The sequence below is a fragment of the Stegodyphus dumicola genome, chromosome 2, assembly GCF_044657685.1.
Source record: "Stegodyphus dumicola isolate Sdum_Otavi_A_Nest chromosome 2, ASM4465768v1".
NCBI classification, from domain to species: Eukaryota; Metazoa; Arthropoda; class Arachnida; order Araneae; family Eresidae; genus Stegodyphus; species Stegodyphus dumicola.
Genome location: NC_140769.1, coordinates 154,774,925 through 154,796,450, shown reverse-complemented (window position 1 = coordinate 154,796,450; position 21,526 = coordinate 154,774,925). Strand labels below are relative to the sequence as shown.

General features: G+C 32.4%; 1 protein-coding gene across 2 annotated transcripts in view; it reads left to right on the top strand.

Annotated features, from left to right (window-relative positions):
• The first annotated feature begins 3,915 nt into the window (after nucleotides 1-3,915).
• The window catches only part of LOC118199135 (natural resistance-associated macrophage protein 2-like), a 108,021-nt gene continuing 90,410 nt past the window's right edge, over nucleotides 3,916-21,526 (top strand). Inside the window, exon 1 of one of the 2 annotated variants that reach the window (XM_085811324.1) lies at nucleotides 3,916-4,022. The gene's annotated coding sequence lies outside the window, so the exon portion shown is untranslated. Of the gene's footprint in view, nucleotides 4,023-13,020; nucleotides 13,123-21,526 lie in introns of those variants that run through there. The other variant, XM_085811325.1, reaches the window with a different exon arrangement.

Genomic DNA, 21,526 nt, shown 5'->3' with positions numbered 1-21,526 from the left:
ACTTCATATTGGTCAACTGCTTTCGTCTCATAAACGCGTTCGTATTTTGAAGCAAAACACTTTCACTTTAATTATAAGTGAAAGTTGTAAGTTGCTGGCTAAAGGTTTCTCCAGATAACGAGTCCAAGTTTAAACAAAGTAACAAAACATCGTTATCACAAACATAAAAAAGGTAAGTCCATGGCAATTTCTTAGAAATTTTTCTCGGAATAAAGTTTTATGAGTTTAGCTCTCACACAAGGAAAACGGAAGGGGATATATCCTTGGATCTTTGTTCTTAACTCAATGTTTATCATCCTTTTATAGGGTTAATCCATAAGTTCGTGCCCATTAAGAGTATGCGTGGAATTCACTATCATGCATTTACTAAAACAATACTATTTTAAAACTGTTGAAATTTGTCATCGTTTGACTAACATATTATTCAGTTCATCACCATCTTTCTCAAATATCGAACGCATTTTAGTACCCATAGAAGATGAATATAGATAATCATTACAAATGTGCTGTGCTACTTTTTTTATTTTCGTGTAGTCAATCTCCCAGGTTGGTAGCGATAAAAATTAATAGTGTACATGGTGAACACATTATTAGTGTAAGGACTGCTCAGAAATTGTTTAAAAGATTTAAAGATGGAAAAAGCAGATGGAAGATGAACCCCGTTCAGGACGTTTTGAACTTTTAGAACCAAATAAAACGATTCATTCAGAAGTTTATAGAGAACAACTTTGCCGTCTAAACTCAGAATTGATCAAAAAACGCCCACGATTGGTGAATATCAAGAAAGAGTTGTTTCATCATGATAACGCTAGTTTGCAACGGCTGATTTTCACTTATCTTGTGCCTTACAAAATTTTTTACTGGGCAAAAAATTAAATTATGGCCTATTATAAATTATGGCATATTACATTTACATATATTTTGCTGATTTTCATTTAAACCTATTGCCTCGAATTTCATTAGACATACATTGCTCATTCAATTCATTCAGTTCTTATTTTGAGGCAAGGCAAAAATACATAAAAACTCAAAACACCCTTATTAAGAATTGTAAAATACAGAAAAACATAAAACACTAAATACAGTTAAAATAGTTTTAAAAAATATTTACAATTTAAAAAAATTAGAGTTTTCTACGCAAAAGCAAGCAATTTGGCCAGCGGGCAGGAAGACCACTGTATTTATTGCGCACAAAACTGAAAGTTTACTTATAGTCCCACTCGGCAAAAAGACACTGAAGTTGATGCAGAAACTGAATTTATTCACTATTCTACTAAGAGTTTTAAATTCAAACAAATGGCGGCTTCGTTCGGCTTAGTAGCACTTATGCAAATTTTAAATTGTTGATAATTCTAATACTGTGGTATGCAGGTTAACTAAAGGCGAGAAAAACCTTAAATGGAACATAAGAAAAACATAATTCAATCATTTTTAAGAAAAAAAAAAAAATGCGTAATTTACCAACATATAAGAATAAAAAAGTGAGTTCATCGAGCCGGGTAAAAAAAATGGGTATAGGTATACATATTCTTTTGGTGCTGCAGATTGTCACCAAAATTTAAGGTGCAGAATACAAAATTTCAAGTTTCTAAGGCTTCTCATTTTTGAGTTATGCGAGATACATACATACAGACGTCGCGCAAAAAAAAAAAAAAAAAAAAAAAAAAAAAAATGTCTTCTGAATTTATTTTGCAATCGCCGACCAGCGGCCGACGGTTAAAGTCTCTGAATACTTGTAATTCGGTCTGAGGTTCGAACCCCGTGAACGAACTTTCTGCATTGGCGTTTTCGTGATTTTCCCTATGTGTAACGTATATATACGAGCCAGTTTACCTTATAAAATCCTGTACGAAGGCATTCCTGCCCTTAGGGAGACAGACTTCGAGGCTTTGCCGTAATCACAGAAACCAAACCAAACTGTGTTACAATCCGTGTAGAGGAAAAAGTCCTTTATTCTGTGCGTATGTACAGATGTCAGATAAAAACATCATTCAAATGAATTTGAAAGCGGTCAAAGTGGATATTTTCTTTGAAATATACTAGCCGAAACTCACCGCCTATAATAAAAATCTCATAAGCCAAAATTCAGCGGTCAAGGAAAAAATTCCAGTAATCGAAATTCGAGTCACCAAGATTTTGACTAAATGGGCCTAAGGTCATTTAGGACTAGGTTATTCAGTTCTATCCCAATTTCCATTGAAAGAATGGAATCTGAGGGTCTGGAACCCGTATTCTCATACTCATCCAAACCTTCAAAATAACATTAGTGTTATGTCGTGAGCAAAAGGTTCTTACTTTACACCTGACTGCCACTGGTTCCGACATAGCAATGAATACTCTACATCTAAAATTTTAAACACCATTCCAGAATTTTGAAAATGTATTTAATAGAATTCTAATCATATAGTTGCAAATTATATACCATAAACACAGTAACAAAAATTGAACTGAATCTGCACAACGAGAATAAGCCCAGCATAACTTTCTGAACTCGAGACAACTTTAGGAGGTTAAATACCGCAAACTCAAACATAAGGCTTTTATCCTTTCAAACGCAGCTAATTTTCTAAATATACTTTACTAATATTCGCAGCGGGCAGTGGATTCCATTTCATTCACCCAAACTCAATTTTATAACGCAATCGTCTCCCCGAGATGAAATTGGCTCCATTGCAAACACATCTCGGCAATGTTATTCGCTGTTGCCATTCAAGCGCTGCAAAATTTTCCACCTGCAGTTGCTTCCAGACTTATTCTCGCTGTATGTGAGAGGTACGACAATTAGGTCACATATATTTAAAATAATAATTTAATAAGTGAATAAAGCAATAATTTTAAATATATGTGAAAATGCATATATTTAAAATTACTGCGCATAAAATAATAAAAATTTTCGATACGTAGAAATCCTTGAAATATAATTCAGATATTCATCATTATCAGTTTCGAAGATAACTAGAGAATGATAACGAGGAAAGCAACAGCGCCATATATTCAGATTATTCCAGTGAATGATTAAGTATGATAAGTTCACTGAAAGGTGAAACGGAAATGTTTCATTTGCTTTTCGAATTACTTCCTTTCTTTTAAATCTCAGAAATATTACCCGACAACATAATTATAAAGTACAGCAAAACCAATAGTTTTTTAGAATATTAGACGATTTAAAATGAAATTCTGTGAACTTGATCCCAAATTAAAATATCGATAGAAGAATTCGAGTTCACTTTTAACCACGCATAAAAGTTATAGTGCGATTATTTTGACGATGATTAATAATTCACTAACTGACAGATGTCAAAATTAAGGAATCTAATATATAAGAAGTTTCAGCACATAACATTTCATGGTTTACAAATAAGAAGTGCCTTTCGTTTTATTAGCAAGAAAATGTATAGAAAATAACTTCAGTTAGGCTTACTGAACTTTTCGCGTTAGATCTTTAACTTATTGAGAAAAGATAAAATTTATTTTGAAAACATTTTACGTGTGTAAAATATTCGATTCGATTTAACGAAAATTTCGGATTAAAATGTTCGAATCATCGAATTCATATGTAAATAAACAAATTCAAAGCAAAATTAAATGCGATAAAGTTCATATTATTTCTTATAATTTCAAAATATTGCTTATTCTAAAAATTGGGGAAAACTTTTAATGTCATTTTATCTAAAGAGTTGCAATTTGTTCCAGTTTTTATCTACAAAGATAAAGTTACGGGTAACTCCGTTTTTATTTCATCCGACGTCTTTATTGCACGATATTATTATCAATTCTACCTTGATAACATAGAATTTTAAAAATGTTTTATGATAGACAAATCTAAAATCTAACCTCTATTGTCTCATTCTAAGATTGCTCTGTTTTTTGGTTTGCTGATAGTAGATAAATCTCTAATACCTTTGAGCATGTACCAGGTTTCACTTTCGTGTTTGAGATATATGGAATATATTTAAAGCAAAATGGCTAAATGAAAGAAGAGATAGCTTGCGTGAAGTTTTATATCCAGATGGTAGAAAACGGTATGTGTAAATTACTTTTGGAGAAATAATTCCAGCAATCATTTTAAATTGAAAGAAATGATGATTTGACCTATAAGTTGCAACTTTAGACTAAAAATTAATTGTTAAATTCAATTTCTAATAATCTAAATTTAACTGAGCAATACGTTGTAAATAATGTATTTAATTTTAAGAACTGATACGTTTGAATTTTCAAAGTACTGAATTATTTAGGTTTAGGTAAATAATAAAGGAGCTAATATTTAACTCGCCTTTAATACTTTTGATAAAAATTTCCTATTAGTTTATAATTTTACTAAAGAAATTAAGGTTATTTAACATTAGTATTTTTGATACTTTTTGTGTAATGTATCACTTCTAATTATTTAGGAAAGAATAATCCTTAAAATTATTCTGTAATCTATCAAATCATAAATTATTATATACATTATAAATCTGAAAAACGCAGGCGTTTCTTTTAAACCTAATAAAAATGTTTACATATTATTATACTGTAACAAAAATAATTAACATATGAAAGTTAAGATAATTTATTTCTCATTTTTTTAGTATTTATTTTTGTTTTATTTTTCAATAAGAACATCCCATGGCTTCATTCATATTCAAAAGATCTAATTTAGAATTTCCCAACCATATTCACAGCTTAGAAATTCAGTAGGTCATGATTTAAGGAAAGCTACTTCATAATTTTGGATATTCAGACTCTGTGTTATTATGAATTAATTTGTAAAGTTCTGCTTCACCTAAATTTATTTAACTAAAACAGTTAACAAATATGAGTGAATCCATAAGCTCTAAAAGCAATTATTTTGGAGTTAATTTATTTGAATTTTATTTTAATTCCTGGTTGTTTAAAATTATACATACGGCTTACGAATTTAAGAAACGGTTGACACATACAAAAGTAATAAACTCTGAAATCTTTATCATCGTTAGTGTGTGAAATCAATCCCAATACTTAGTGAAAGATTTCACTGAGAAAGAGTTAAACTACAGAGGAGAAACGAATCTAAAATTCTTCCGAATCCGAGTCCTAAAACATCTATCGAATCCTTCTTACAAAAATAGAAAGAAAAAGAAACTGAAAGGGTTCAGATTTTAATGGTTTTCCAAAAGGTTCTTTAAAAGTTAAGAGAGATTATAAATAAAACCAGATGGAATAGCGAAACATTTTGAGAATGTTAGATAATTATATATTTAGACGAACATGAGAATGTTACATATCTTTTATGTATCTGAGAAGTGAAAAAATATAACGCAATTCTATAAAATATTTATCATTTTTAAGTAGTTAGATCATGAATTAAATGATTTTTTAATTTGAATCAATCAAATTACAGAATAAAAATTTCTGATGTGGCCAGCAAATGATCTCCCGCCCGTACGTAAGGACAGATATATATATATAGCCCTCTTTTACTCTGTCACTTCTTTTATTCTTGTATGTTGGTAAATTGCACATTTTTTTGCTTTAAAAATGATTGAATTATGCTATTCTTATCTTTCGGTTACGTTTTGTATGCCTTTAATTAATCTGTATGCAATAATTGTAGAATTATCAATAATTTAAATGTTGTTTAAGTGCGAATAAGCCTAATTTTCTTCCGTAGCAGGCATATTTGCTTAAATTTGAAACTTAGTAAAATAGTGCATTAAGTCTTTCTGCCGAGTGATCCTTTTGGTCCTGCCTTCTTGCCCGCTGGCCAAACTCCTTGTTTTTGCGTAGAAACTCTAATTTTAATTGAAATTTTTTTTAAATTGTTTTAACTGTATTTGGTGTTTTATGTTTTTCTATATCTTTCAATTCTTATAGAAGATATTTTGAGTTCTTATGTATTTTTGCCTTGCCGCGATGTGAGAACTGAATTAACTGAATGAGAAATATATCTCTAGTGAAATTCGAGGAAATAAGTTTAAATGAAATGCAGGGACAATTGCGTATAATTTAATATTACGCACAAGAAAGTTATGGGGTGTGCACACCAGATTTTTATTATTTTGTTTCTCCATATAAGGGACAATTATAATTATACGTATTCATGTGCACACATACCATTTCAGCTGTGATTTGAATATATCGAATTGGTCCTAGCACGTCCTTTGGTCATAACAGGGTTTCTCTTTTACAAATCAATCTCAACAATCACAGAATTTCTAAATGCAGAGTATATTTAGAATTTCTGATAGAGTGTTAAATGTTTCCACATATTTCTTTTTTTATTCGGTTTATTATTTATATTTGCTATATTATTTATATTTGGTATTATTTATTTTAAAATAAGATGTAGCGATTACATTTGGTAGATCCATCCTTTTATTTGAACAGTGTTTCCACGCGAACATGTGAAACGAACACAAAATTTTGGATTGAGGCTAATACATTTAATTGTTTTATAACGAGAGCTTTTCTTTATAATGAACTTATTCTAGTTGCATTCAGCATAATTTCAAGAATGCATTGAATGTTTATAAATGTACATTGCTCGACATTGAAAATGCAACACCAAGAAGGAGTGGTTAGAAAATGATGAAATTTGAAAAAAAAAAAAAAAAAAAAAAAAACAGAGACAGCAAACAGCAATAAGTGAGCTTTATTTCAAAATGATAGTCAGAATACAGAGCGAGAACGGCGTCGGCTCAGTATGATGTAGGACCACCGCGGACAGCGATGCACGAAGAAACACGTCTAGGCATAGAGTCAATAAGAGTGCGGATGGTGTCCTGAGGAATGGCTCTCCATTTCCTTTCAACCATTTGCCACAGTTTGTCTTTAGAACGAGGCAGGGGCAGAGTCTGCAAACGGCGTCCAGTCACATCCCACACATGTTCGATTGGTGACAGGTCAGGAGAGTACGGTGGCCAGGTAAGTATCTGTATGCCTTGCAGAGAATGTTGGCAGATGCGAGCACTGTGTGGTCGGGTGTTATCCTGCTGAAAAATTATATTATACATCCCCTGAAGGTGGGCGATTGCCACCGGCCGCAGTACATTATCCAAGTATCGTTGTGCCGTCTTAGTGCCCTGAATATGAACTAGAGGTGACCTGGAATCGTAGGCAATAGCGCCCCAAACCATTATGCCATGTTGTCGCGCGGTGGGGCGTTCCACAGTTACTGCCGGATTAGATCTGTCTCCACGTCGACGCCACACACGTATGCGGCGATTGTCACTGGATAAACAGAAGCGTGAGTCATCTGAGAACACAACGTTTCGCCATTCTGTCATCCACATCGCTCCAGTCCGGCACCATTCTAAACGTTGGCATCTATGCTATGGGGTCAATGGCAGTCTTCTTAACGGATGCCGTGATTGCAAGCGACGTTCAACCAATCGACGGGAAATAGTTCTCGTCAACACGGGAACATCCAGGGTATCTTGCACATGCTGCAGAATCGCGGTACAAATGACTTGCGGGACCGCCACAGCTTGTCGGCAGATGCGTCGATCCACGCGTGCTGACGTCACTCTGGCTGCACTTGCACCCCTCCTTCTTCCCACATTTCCTTGTTCCAACCATGTTCGCCATAGCGATGCACCGTGCTCGCATCCATGTGGATATGAGCTGCGATTTGACGTAAGGACCAACCCGCCCTTCTCAGTCCGATCCTGCTCGTAAAATCGTCTATCTGCTGGAAGTGCCTTTGTCGACGGCGGCCTGGCATTCTCTCCTATTACACGTATCGTATCCTCCGGGACAAAAACCAACTTTCTTCGATAATTCGTCTGGCAGAAATAACGACACGAATATTGCCCATTCTGCACGTTCCTTCCCTTATATCTTACTTCACGTGCGCTGGAAAGCTGCGCATTTCACATCATTCGCATAACTCAGTGACGTGCGTCTACTCTAAAATTTGTATAAATTTCTGACCGCTCCTTCTTGGAGTTTCATTTTCAATGTCGAGCAGTGTATATTTTGTCTCAATCGTATATATTTTAAACATCATATCTGAGAAATTTTGGATTACCTTATAACATAATTTTTATGCCCAGAGCTTCAAGTAATATATAATACAGTTTATAATTTAGCCAAAATCTAATATGTGCTTCCCATTGATACAGAAGTCTTAAATAATAAAATTAAAAAGTTTTGGTTTATATTTTAATGTAGGTTTTCAATAAAAACAGTTACGGGCTTCAGGTAAACTACCGCTTCTGGTTGTCCATTAAAGACTGTTATAAGGTTACTGTAAAATACCACTTCGAGTTGGCCAAATTTTCCAAAATCCAATAAACGTTTTATATAAATTTAGAAAGGTTAAGTACCGAAAATAGGAATAGTTTCATATAACAGTTATCGTGGACCGAAAAGAACGTCACGTATGCACAGAGACACAAATAGGCAGACCTCTTCATTTTTTATTAGTCAAAAGGGGCAATTTGCCCAGAAGGAATATTAATTTCGTTTTGGCATTTTGCGTTGATTCAATACAAGCGTTGTATCACTTTTCAAATTGTTGCCAGAAAATATTATCGCCCTATATTATATTTAAAGAAATTAAATAATGAATAATCTGCATAAATGTATATGTATGTTTCTCGCGTTGTTATAAAACAACAGTACCTAGAGCCATCGAATTTTGAATAACGTATTCTTTCACCGAATATGGGCATCTGGTATCCCTAATTTGGAATTTGGATTTTTTTTATTATCAATTTCATATTTTGTAAAACTTTAACGAATTTTTCATTAACAAACTCAAGGATTTCAAAACAAGCCATGGCAACGCTGTACAGAAAAAAACATTTTAATCTCCAGCGCGCGAGACTGTGTATCCGAAAGATATGCTCCTTTTAAAATTATTTTGTGATATTGCCGCTGAACTGAATTTTATGGTTTAAGTGCGACGAACACGATATTTAATAAAGAAAGGTAACACGCAAAATGTTAAAAAAATACCCCTTTGGGCGTAATTTAAAATCTGAAAGGTTTCAGATTTTTTTATTTTTATTATTTTTTTATTTGCATTGCAAAGGCAAATACAAAAGTACAAACAATCAATGAAATGTGTACATAAAAGTAACTGAAGCCCTTGGTCTCAAAAGTTCTCTAGCACGCCAGTAAAGAGTCGTTTCAGAGTCACCAAGAAGTGAAGCAGACATCCATTGTAAAAAGTAGTAAGAAGATGTTGGGGATTTCTTAATTCATGCTTACTCACCATAAACTCACTACCGAATTTTTAGACCGAAAACATTAATTCCCTTACATAGGTATATAGGTTGGGGGGAGGTGAAAATGGTGATTGCTCTTCTTACTTTTTTGCATGACGTGAAGAAAGTTCTGTAATCGGAGAAAAATTCCGGTATCATAATTAATATAATAAGAAAATATATATTTTTTGACGGTTCTTGAATCCATTTGAACGATGTTTTTGCGTGACATCTGTACGTACGGATAGAATTAAGGACTCTTTTTTTCAAAATGGATTTAAAATGCATCCAGAGGAGATTTCTTCATGACTTATATATGCATCTCGTATAACTCAAAAACAAGTTACCAAAGCACGTTGAAATTCTGTACGAGAGGACTGCTATAACAGCTAGTTGTTCATCTTCCTTTTTCATTGCAATCGGTGACACCAAACATGTATAAAGATATATATATATATGTATTTTATATTCCCATTCCGTTATGCGGCTCGGTACGCTCAATTTTTTGCACTCTTATATGTTAGTAAGTTGTGCATTTTTTGCTTGAAAAGTGTTTGAATTATGTTATTCTTATGTTACGGTTAAGGTTTTTATGCCTCATGCAACATTTGTAGATGTATCAACAATTTACACGTTTAACTTGCGCTAGGCCTAAAGAGGCCACCACTTGTTTACATTTGAAAGTTTTAGTAAAATAGCGTATTAAGTCAGTTGGTGCACGAACTTCAGTGTCGTTTTGGACAGTGGGACCAAAAGGTAACTTCAATTTTGTGCACCGAAAATTTTGTCTTCCTACCGGCTGGCTCATCGTTTGTTTTGGCACAGATGACGCAGAAACTGTAATTTTAATTGTAAAATTTTTTAACTGTTTTTAATTTTATTTGGTGTTTTATGTTTTTCTGTATTTAAAAATTTTTAATGAAGATGTTTTCAGTTTTTATACATTTTTGCCTTGCCGCAAAGTGACAGCTGAATTAATTGAATGAGAATTATATCTCTAGTGAAATTTGAGAAAATAAGTTTAAATGAAATGCAGCAAAAAATGTATATAATTTAATAGGCCGTACAAGGAAGTCATGTGGTGTCCATATCAGATTTTTTTCTTTCACTAAACTAAAAATTTTAATTTTGACCCTTTAAAAGAGCATTTTTCTAGTTTTCTGTTGTCGGTTGTTTATTGCCCTCTTTAAGTAATTAAATTTTTTAGAAGTGGTGTTAGTTTAATTTAGTATCTCAGAAATGTTTTTTTTTGACAGTTATGTATCGTTTTTGACAAGGATAGATTATCAGCAGTGATATGACGGTTTTGCATCGTACTATGATTTGCATGTAACTCAGACAACGTTTCATTATTCAGGGAGTTATTTTTCTGCGACTAAAATTAATATTCATAGTTATGATCGTTTCTTATAGCTACTATTATAATGACAAATGTATTAAGTCCCACTGATGAAAGTACATTAAAGCCATGATATATAAACTTCTCGTTATACCTTTTTTTTTTTTTTTTTTTGGAATAAAGCCGTTACAAGAAAAATCAGCTGAAAATAAAAATATAATATTTTCATTCCTAATTCAAGTGTAATTCAAGAACGAGTCATTCCGATTCGCAATTATCAGCACTAATTGGTGTGGCGATGGAATGACAGGTTTTGCTTCCGACAACTAAACTGCAGTTTTCCTTTTTCTATTTGAGTTTAATGTAAATGCGAGTAATTTATTTGGATATAAAGTGCAAATTTCCTTAAAACGATCATTCACAATTTCGGATAATTCGGACCTTCTCGTTTTAAAGTTTATCAAATATTTCTATGACGTATAGAAACGTCACGTATTTTTGAAATATTTTATTGCAACCAAAGAATTATTAAGGATATAAATATTATTTATTTAAATTCTCGCTTCGGTAACTGCGGTTCCAGCGGTTCGGTAACCAGCGGTTCTTAAACTTTTGACTAACACCTACCATGTAAACAAAAATTGAAAAACTCTAGAACTACCACTGAATTTTACAATGATTATTTTTTAATTTCTCAATAGAAACATTAAAAAATATATATTTTGCCATTTGCACAATTTTGAACATTTGCATTAAATACGCACAAATGAAAAAATATTAGATTAAAAATTGGTTAACGTTTTAATTATCAATATTTAAGTTATAATATTTTAATTCTGAAATTTAGCGTGAAATTTGAGCGTGCTAAAGAGAAATTATTTTCTTTTTTTTATGCCTGGTCTTATTTCACTTGGTTTTAACCGTATATTAGGATCGACTTACAATTTTTTTCTGAATTTATTTCTCGAATGCAACAAGGATCAAAAATCCTTGTTCAGAGAAATAGGTTGCGCAAAAAGGTAATAAAAATTTAATAGCTTTGTTTGAAATGCCTTTAAATTTTTTTTGCGATTCAGCCAAAAGTTCACAAGTGCATTATTTTTGAAATCATCAGTTAGAGTTCGCTCACAGGAAATTTTTATCGATTGTTCTTTTTTTTCACGAGATAAAATTTCAGATACCTTTCCTTTCAACAAAATATATTTCTAATCCAATTTTTTCCCATAATCCTCGGGGAAATATATGTTGAAAGTATTTATGAATGGAAAACAATGACTTTTAAAGTCAGATGCTCATTCTTCTTTTATTTTAAAATTATTTTCGGTAAAAAAACTTTCTGAAAGCGTAAAAAGCTTAAAATATTATTATCTAATTCTTTGATTATTAATTTGAGCTTTTTTTTATCATTGCATTTATTTTATCTGTAATGGTAAACAAATTAACATTTTGCCCTTGTAATCCTAAATTTAATTCATTTAACTTTTCAAAATTATCAGCTAAATATGTTAAACGTGCCAACATAATTCACTAAACGAATATTTTTGCAATTCCAATTTTGAATCAAAGCGAAAAATGTGAATTTCTGTTCGAAGTATAAAAAGACGATTTAAAACTTACCCTCTGGATAACCATCTTATTTCAGAATGTAACGAAAGCGTTTCATGTTCACTGCCCATTTCTTGAATTTAGAGCTCGGCCTTTCATAAAATTGACAGTTTTCGCAGCTTGATTCAAAACGATTTTCAGGTTTTCGGGGATTGATTTGGCTATTAAACTTTACTATAAATGGAGCAGTGAGTAAATTTAGTTTTAGGTGCGAATTTTTTTTATTTTAGAAATAACGTAGAAGAAAGAAACTATTTAGAAATAACTGTTTTCCGTAGCCTGTCAATGGCCTATGGTACGATTATAATATAATCGATTATAATTAATAGTAAAAGGGTGTACACCTAAATGAAATCTTTTAACCGAATTTCATTGCCAAAAGTATGTCATTATCTTTAAAAAGCTATCACGGGAGCCCACGCTTTTATTATTCGCGATATAAAATTGTAGATGAATCAAATGAATTTGAAATTTTCAAAGAGAATTAGCTAATCTTTTGTTCCCCATTAAACTATATAATACTTTTTTATTTCAGTTCATTAATTATTTTATGAGTTTTAAATAAAAACTTATTTTGTGAAAACGTTTTTCTTTTTTTACTTAAAATTCGTAATGATTTTTAGGATACATACAAAATTGTTCGATTTTCAATCTTAAAAATCTAAATACGCTGTGATAATCAATGTGTACTGATTATTTTTGTTTAAATTCTTGATTTCTGATCAGGTGCTGGTGCTAATATAAAAAACATACAACCGCAAATGCGAATCACGCGCCTGTGACGAGTGGGGACAGCAGCTTCCGGTGAATACACAACGCGCTGTTAAAGTGAAACTACGTTTCTGAGCATTTCCTCTTCAATTGTACGCGCGAGGTGAAAATTTTTATGGAATAGAAAGAATAACATTTATATTCTCATGACTCGTTAATGCTCGTGAAACGCACCAAGTTTAGAAGCGAATTATGGAAACGCACACTTTTCCTATGGAAATTATTTTAAATCAGGTAATTTTTTTTAAAACTGAATGTTGCTTTTTGTGTTCTAAAGACGTTTACGCCATCTTATAAAAACACTAAATTTATTTGTAAGAACTCGTATAACTTTTCAATTTTTTTCTTTGTTGAAAACGTTAAAAATGAATAGATCAAGACGATTTCAGGCGTTTTCTATATTTCCTCTAATTACAAATTAATTCTTATAAAATTTTTAACTATTTAAATGTGAAATAGTTAATGTAACAACGTCAAAATCAACCATTATTACTTGCAAGCTATATCTCTTTAACCGTAATTTTAATCGTACTCCGTATCATTACAAATCGTGTATAGATGTTATAAGTAATACAAATGCATCTTTTTAACAATATAGTATTTATTGCAAATTTTTCCGAATATATCATTTCAAGATAATGATCGTGGTATTTTGAAGTCACATAATAAAACCATTCTCAAATTTATGAATTTTTAATTAATATTAACGAAAGTCTTACTTGCGATTTTTTCTGCTTTAATGAAATATGATTTGAATTTTTTTAATTTAAATATTATTCTATTGTTCTCTATTACGTTTCTTAAGCTAGTAAAGAATAAGGGAAATTTGTACTGTTATTTATTTTAATTTAGCATATAATTTTGCAGTTTTAAAATATGAGAAATTTTACAAGAATAGATTTATTTGTAGGCAAGTATTTTGAAAATTATTTCATTTCGTTAAACCTAAAAACAAGATCTACGAAAAACGCTACCTGCAGGATTTATCCCCTTTAAATCAGGGGTAACACTGTGACCGCGAAGAAATTTTAAAATGTCCGCTGTTCGAATATCAAAATTCTAAATTTTATACAGTTTGTAGAGACATTTGTTCTCTATTACGTTTTTTTTTTGGAACAAGAGAGATTGAAAAATTAGGAACCGCCTTCGCCGGGAATCGAACCATGGACCCCTAGAATACCGGCCCAGCGTGCAGAACTATTACACCACGAAGGCACGCTAGGAAAGCGGGAGAAATACCTTATACGTTCCCCCTTTTAAAGGACGACTGAGGTTTTTTGGGGGACCCAATAGCCAAATTTTAGGTGGTGAGAATCCTCATCCAACACTCTTTTAGTTCGGACGCCACTATCGAAACATTAGGACTTTCTGGAACAAGAGAGATTGAAAAATTAAAAACCGCCTTCGCCGGGAATCGAACCATGGACCTCTGGAATACCGGCCCAGCGTGCAGAACCATTACACAACGAAGGCATGCTAGGAAGGCAAGAGAAATACCTTATAAGTTAGACAAAAAAAAAAAAAAAAAAAAAAAAAAAAAAAAAAAAAAACACTCGCAATTGTAATAAATAATTTCAGTAAAACATTTTCTTTTATATTCGTTATTATAACAATAGTATGGATTGTACAATTAAACATTTGCCAAAAACTGAATCTTAGCAATATCTAGACAGCATTATTTAATTAACAAAATAAATTTTCGATTGCTAGAATCATCTGATTCTTCTAGTGAACTGTTTTCTGCTCCCGTAATCTTCGTATAGTGTGTCCAAACATGGTGTCCTTTGTTTTGCATTTGTAAAATCCTAGGCTCCTACGTTCGTACAGAATTCCAAAATTCGTTCGTAAAAAATTTATCATTTCATGAATTTTTATTTCTATTTATATACAAGGAACGCATTCTTCTCTATAAATAAAAAAATAACGAAAAGATGCAGACAATAATAGTCTGGAAATACTTGGTAATAACAACAACAAAAAAAAAAGTCCGACAGATTTCAGATTTTGACGGTCTCCCAAAAAGGTTTGTTCAGGTTTTTTACGCTCTCCATGAGTTACCAATCTAACATTCTGCTGTTACACTCACTCGCACTAACTTTTTTTTTTTTTTTTTTTGTCTTTTTAATTTTATTATCAAGCATTCTTTTCTTCGCACTTACGCCATATACAATTCAACAGCAAAATTACAAAAATTTTAAAAGCAGCGCAGCAGTATAAGTTTAGAATTCTCCATGCAGCGATAAGTGCTGGTATGCTTTCTTTTGTTCTTTTAGTCTTTTTTCAGTTTATCATATCACAGTTTTCTTACTAAGACAGCTTTGCAAAACTTTATTTTGTTTTTATTATTATTAACTTTTGTGTGTTTATTTTATTTATTAAATATCGCGTTCTTAGTACTTACTCCACATAAAACTCGATTCAAAAACAAAATCACAAAGTATTTAAAAACAGCATAACTTTAGAATTTTAAACAGACAGTCTCAAGCGCTGGAGATAAAAATATTTTTCCCGTACAGTGTTGTCACTGTTCTCTCTGAAATCGTTGATCAAAAATTCATTAAAGTTTTAAAAATATGGAATTGATAATAAAACAATTTCGAAATTCAAAATTCGGGTTTCCATTTGTTATGGAGGACTACGTTATTTAGAATTTGATGGTTGTATTACCGTCGCTTATTCACAACGCGAGAAACATACATACATTCATGCAGATTCTTCATTATTTAATTTTTTTAATGTAATACCAGGGCAATAATATTTGGTGGTAACAATTGGGAAAGTGTTGTTCTGTTTATAGTGATTTAACGCAAAATACCATTTGAAAATGACAAGCCTAATACTCCATTCAGGACTGACATCCCTTTTGGGCTAAAACATTCATTTCAGGCCATTGTCTTTTAGCAATTTATATTAGCTGCACAACAAAAACAATTCGCAGTTTTCTTGTTTAGCTGCGAAGACTTATAAACAAATTTCTGCAGCATTATCTTTTCATAAACATTTCCGCAATAACAAAATAAATTGTTAGGACATTACAACTTTCATAATTCACTTAAATAATACTTATTTTGATACAAATATGCATTATTTTGCTTTTATTATACATTTATTTTCGTTATCCCAAACTATTAAAGCGTTAGCGCTGAAGGACTATTAATTTCATTTGCGTCGATTCACTGTAAATGTCCGTATCACTTTTCAAACTGTTGCCACCAAATATTAGAGCCCTGCATTATAGTTAAAGAAACTGAATAATGAAGAACCTGCATGAATGTATGTATGTTTCTCGAACTGTGAAAAAACGGCGGTACCTATAAAGATATAAAATTTTGAATAACCTAGTCCTTCACTCTAATACGGACATCTGGAAGTCCAGATTTCGAATTTGGATTTTGTTTCATTATCTATTTCATATTTTGTAAAACTTTGAGGATTTGAGGAATTTTGGATTAATGAATTCAGTAATTTCAAATCGAGAATGACAACACTGTACAGAAAAAAAAAAAAAAAAAAAAAAAAAAAAAAAACACTTTTATCTCCAACGCGCCAGGGTGTGTATCGGAAATTCTAAAGATATGCTCTTTTTAATTATTTTGCGATATTGCTGTTGAATTTAATTTTTATGGTTTAAATGCGAAGAACGTGATATTTAGTAAATAAAGGTAACACACAAAATGCTAAAAAAACGCTCCCTCTTGGGCGTAATATAAAATCTGAAAGATTTCATATTTTAATTTTTTATATTTATTTTTATTGTTGTTATGGCTGTCCCATGGTGGTTGCCGCATTCCTGCATTTCTGAAATACGCCCTCCTACTAAAAAGGTTTGCCAACCCTGCCTTAAGTATTTTTGTTAGAGGTACATGTGTAGTTGCGTTCTCAAAAGAAAGTTGCGAAAATTTTGAAACTTTTATCAAAATATATTCAGTATCAGGGAGGTATAAGCGTTCACAAATTATTTCTCTCGCCTTCTTAGCATGTCTTCGTAGTGCGGTGGTCTGCAAGCTGGGTATTCCAGAGGTCCGTGGTTCGATTTCCGGCGAAGGCGTTGCTCATTTTTAATCTTTCCTGCTTCGAAAAAATTCTAATGTCTCTACAATGTTTCATAAATTAAATGTAAAACATACCATGCCTTTACATACGAAATCTTCAGAAATATTAGCAATAGTTTCTCGAAGGGAAATACAAAATTAATAACCGTTGCTATGTTTTACTCAGCAGGTAATCTTTAACATATTAACTACCATAGCAAAATAAGGGTAAAATAATGTGGGGGTGGGTGTTTCTTTTTTTTTTTTTTTTTTTAATTTCAATTTTTTTTTATCCCATTTATCTCAAAATTCAGTTCCGTTTCTACTTTACTTAACATAAATAATAATTATTTGAAAGTTACTGCAGCAAAATACAGTGGATGGACAAAAATATGGAAACACCTTGTGAAATGCATGTTTGAAAAGAAAGATTGATTTTAATGAAATATGTAGGTGGCGCTGGCGTTTTTGACTACTGACGCCACCTACACAACTTCGTAAATGTGCTAAACAGTTCAGTTGATGTCGGAGTACTGTTATGTGAGGTTGTCATTGCATTATGTCAGAGTTAACAGACTTCGAACGTGGGCAAATTGTTGGAGCACGTATGGTAGGTGCTTCCGTAAGCAAGGTAGCCGAGGTGTTTAGTGTTTCAAGAGGTACTGTATCGAAGATTTATTCCGCGTATTTGAAAAGCGTAAAAACATCATCTGCTAAATCACAGCGCGGACGAAAGTGTGTCCTGAGTGAACGTGACAGACGATCATTAAGGGCGATTGTGACGAAAAATAAGAAGACCACAGCTGCAAAAGTTACTGCTGAAATGAATGTTGTGTTATCGAACCCTGTGAGTACCAAAACAATTAGATGGGAGCTTCATAAACAGAGAATTGCTGGCCCTGCTGCAATTGAGAAGCCACTCATCAGTGATGCTAATGCCCGTAACAGGAAAAGGTGGTGTTTAAGTCATAAAGCCTGGACTATAGAACAGTGGAAGCGAGTAATATGGTCTGACGAGTCTTCTTTCACATTGTTTCCCACTTCTGGCCGAGTTTACGTCTGGAGAACGCCATCTCAAGCCTATAATACATACTGCTTGTTGCCAAGAGTGAAACATGGCCGGGGGTTCTGTTATGGTTTGGGCAGCTATATCGTGGTTCTCTGCTAGCCCCATGATAACTGTGTCAGGGCACATGACTGCCAAGACTTATGTGAACATTTTGGCCGATCAAGTTCATCCCATGGTACAAACTTTGTTCCCCGATGGTGATGGTGTCTTCCAAGACGACAAAGCCCCTGTTCACACAGCTCCCATTGTCCAGGACTGGTTTTCTGAGCACGAGGATGAGTTGCCCCATCTCCCCTGGCCACCACAGTCACCAGACCTGAATATTATCGAACCTTTGTGGTCTACATTGGAACGGAAATTGCGTTCTCGTTATCCACCGCCAACATCGTTATCTGAACTTTCCACTGTTTTGCAGGAAGAATGGTATAATATTCCCTTGGCAAACATACAGGAACTGTATTTATCCATTTCGAGAAGACTGCAAGCTGTTTTGGATGCCAACGGGTTTCCTACACCATATTAAGCAAAGAAACATGTTTTTTTAAAGGTGTTTCCATATTTTTGTCCAACCCCTGTATATATTATAATAATAGAACAGTTTATGGAAAAAAAAGCTTTCGAAAGTCGAAAACCAAGAATACAAAGTAAATTTCTGAGGCTATAGAAATAATTTTAATCGTATAATTATGTGTGTTTGTGAAGCACCCGGTGATTCACACGGCTTAAGACAATGCAAAACCTGTGAATTACGTTCAAAAGCGCACGGCTCCGAAAATTCAGTCCGCTGTGAATCATCGGCGATGCACATGGCAGTCAAGGTGTTAACTGCCGAAAGGGGTAAAATTCCGTTTTTAGTTTCTCCCTAAATCTGATGAAATAAGTTTGAGAAATTTTAACAATAAGCACTAACTTTTTATCGGTAAACTCGTTTTTGAATATCTGCGCGAATTTTTCACGTTGAATGTAAGGAATATTTTTGTTTAGTTCATTAAAGTATTGCGGTTGTTTTATAAATCGACCTCTGGAGCTGAACGGACCACATAAATTTTGTATTTTGTATCGCAAAAAGTTCAATACATTATTTTGAGAAACCCTGTTATTAAGGGTACTCGTCCAGGTTTAATATTTGTAGATACAAAGCCTACTGCCAGTTTTCCGAACACAAAGTATGGAAATAATTATTTCTAGAAGAAAAAATTTCAATTCCAAAAGATTACGAAATTTAAGCTTAAAAGAATTTAATCAAATTTAACAATTCTTTTTTAAATTATCAACCATTTTGCACCAAGAAACCAATATGTAGAAAAGAAATTAGTTATGAAATCCAGATTTAAAAAAAAAAATAGCAAAATTTCAGCTACTTTGTATAACTGTACAACGAAATCATTTTCTTGATTCCCATTGTAGCATAATTATTCATTTGTCACCTCAAAATACTCTGTTATCTGAATAGCAAGAGAAATTCTTAGCATTAGATTTACGGGACCCGTCATGTTGACGGATTTCATGAGCAAAATTTCAAAAACTATTATTTTATAGTTTTCTAATTTATACTGACAATTATCTATGCAATAAGACTAACACATACCCAAATTTATTTCCCCTTGACGAGAAATTCGTTCAAAATCAAAACAAAATTTCAATCAAAGAGTATCCATAGTATGGAGGATTTTATATCCTTTAATTAAATATTAAATAAATATATATATGTAAGATAAAAAATATGCAAATCAATTTCATAATTTAATTTAGTAATAGCCTCTTCATTTTTCATTTTTAATTTGGGTATTTCCTCTCTGTATTCTGAAAGCAGTAATGACTTTTCCGAACTGTTCTTTTCCCAGGTTGACCTATGTCACATGGCTTGCGTCATACTGATGACGTAACTCGGAACTTGAATTGAGAATTTTGAGATTTGGATCCTTTCTAACCTAAACCAAAACCTTTTCTTGGTAAACATCCGTATTTGATATTTGCACTTTTTACCTTCTGCGATCTTTTGGCAACATCAATAAATATTTCTCAACACCCTTTAGCTGTTTAATTTCAGAATTATGTTTACCTAACTCTATGAAAACCCATCAAAAGGACGGGTAAGCTGGTTTCATAATTAATCATAATAAACCTTTTTTTACGAAATAATTTTTCTAGTGACAAATCTAAAGATAGTTAGAATGTAGATTCTAAAGAAAACCATAAGTCAAAGGAAATATCTTTCGGTAATTTCGAACCCAATATCAACGCACTGCGGTTCACCGACGTAAAGGATATATCAAGTGTGACTGTATGCCAATCGCATGTGCCTAAAGCGTAAACATTAGGCTCAAGACTAAGGCACGATCTGCCGCCGTTGAGTTCCAGTCATTGTATCAAGATGTTTTAGAAAAGCTTCAGTTAGAGCGAGTAAAGACGGTAGAGAAGAAAGTATAAGATTTTTATGAGTACTAGCAATATGGTTACAGAATTATAGGAAAGTATAAGTTTTACTTTTATCCTGGCAAAATACCTTTCTCTAGTCATCATGAATGGTTGAAGAAGAGATAAAGAATTTCTACAGAGAATAGTTAGCGTAGATTTCTCCGGGAAGTCTGTTAACACTAAATCTACTGTAACTTTCTTTACAGCGATAAAAAACAGCTACAAATTCGTCGAATCGGCCGTTATTGGTAGTTCTAGTGCTAAGTTGTAAGTGTTTTTTTTAAATTAACTTAATCATGGGTTCGTATTCCAGTCAATCTGACAGAAATACTCGTAGTAAAAAATCTGATGTCTACACCACATGACTTCCTTGTACGGAATACTAAATTATACGCTTTTTTTTTTTTTTTTTTTCATTTCATTTAAACTTACTGGATTGAATTAAATCTACTTCGCCGACAGCGCATAAACCACAACAGAATAAATGCATTTTTTAAAATTCACTCTAGTATTTGTTTACCATAGCGACACTCTGGTGCTAGATTCACTTAACAGTATTATATTTCGTTCATATTATAACTCATAATACACAAAATTTACTATATCATTTAAAGAATAGAATTATCTAATCGTTGCCACATGTTCTATTCAAATACTATAATAAATCTAGAATGATGTATAAAAGAAATTAAGCAAACAAAACAAAAAAGAAACGGTTTTTCACAGACGATTGAGTATTTCTCATTCAATTAATTCAGTTCTCACTTCGCGAGAAGGCAAAAATACATAAAAACTCAAAATATCTTATTAAAAATTACGAAGTAAATCTTAAACACTTATTTCCTCGAAAAAATTCCAGAAAGGATTAAGCATGATTTAATTGGCAATAATAAATGAAGGCGTTATCTTTGTTGTTGCGAAGCTAAGTTTCTTTAGATTCGCAACAAATCCACTAGTCTCCTGTTTCAAATGTAAACAATCAATGGCCGCCATAATAAAAAAGGCTTAGCAGCACTCAATCAACTTTAAAATTGTTGATAATTCTAAAAATATTGCATACAGATTTACTAAAGGCATAAAAACCTTAACCGGAAGATAAAAACAACATAATTCAATCATT